This window comes from Dendroctonus ponderosae, unplaced genomic scaffold (assembly GCF_020466585.1).
Source record: "Dendroctonus ponderosae isolate FM_Combo_2020 unplaced genomic scaffold, Dpon_F_20191213v2 Dpon_F_20191213_4, whole genome shotgun sequence".
NCBI lineage: Eukaryota > Metazoa > Arthropoda > Insecta > Coleoptera > Curculionidae > Dendroctonus > Dendroctonus ponderosae.
In genome coordinates this window covers 15064280-15065111 of record NW_026018611.1, presented here as the reverse complement: position 1 = coordinate 15065111, position 832 = coordinate 15064280, and positions in this window count along the sequence as shown.

Below are 832 nucleotides of genomic sequence, written 5' to 3'. Positions count from 1 at the left end.
CAGGAGCCTCCCAATTATGTCCGTAACACTGGGACCAAAGAGCAGGAAAGGTTTTAGAGTGGATTCACTCCTTTCAGCACGGCCCACCCCTACAGCTCTTTTGATGTCCAACTGGGAATATCCGTTCTGAAGAAATGCTTTTTTAGGTGCAGTAGTTCTGCGGTTAAATGTTGTGGTCCACATATTTTTCTGATTCTATTCGTAGGAGTGTTGATGATTGCTTGCTTCTGACTCTGGTGGTCGTTAGATAGCCTGTGAAGGTACCTGCCCGTGTGGATGGCTTTTCGATATACCCTGTAGTCCAAATGATTACCTTCCCTAGACACCAAAACATCCAAGAAGACCAGTTGGTGGTTTTGTTCAACTTCCATCGTGAATTTGATTTTTGGATGCTGTTCGTTTAAATCGTCGAAGAAAATGTCCAGGTTTTCGCGTCCATGCGTCCATAGGAGGAACGTGTCACCGACATATCGATACCAGATCGTTGGTTTAAGGAGTGCGGTGCTCATCGCTATTTCCTCAAACTTATCCATGAAGAGACTCGCCACCACCGAGCTGAGTGGGCTTCCAGTTATACATCAAACGTTAAAAAGGAAAAAAATATTGGGTACATAAAGTGAGATGCCCTCATACGAATAGTATATTAGTTAGAGAGAGAGAGTTAACATCAAACCATCGAAGGTTCTAAAACATATGCAACACCGCCACATGTGCACGTGTTGGCCATTTGGGCCACCTACTTGTCTTTGTTTATGATTTGCATTCACTTTCAATTTCGTTCGTTATTGTTCTTGACCTATCATCTCAAACACTTTCAATGGAGCATGTACAG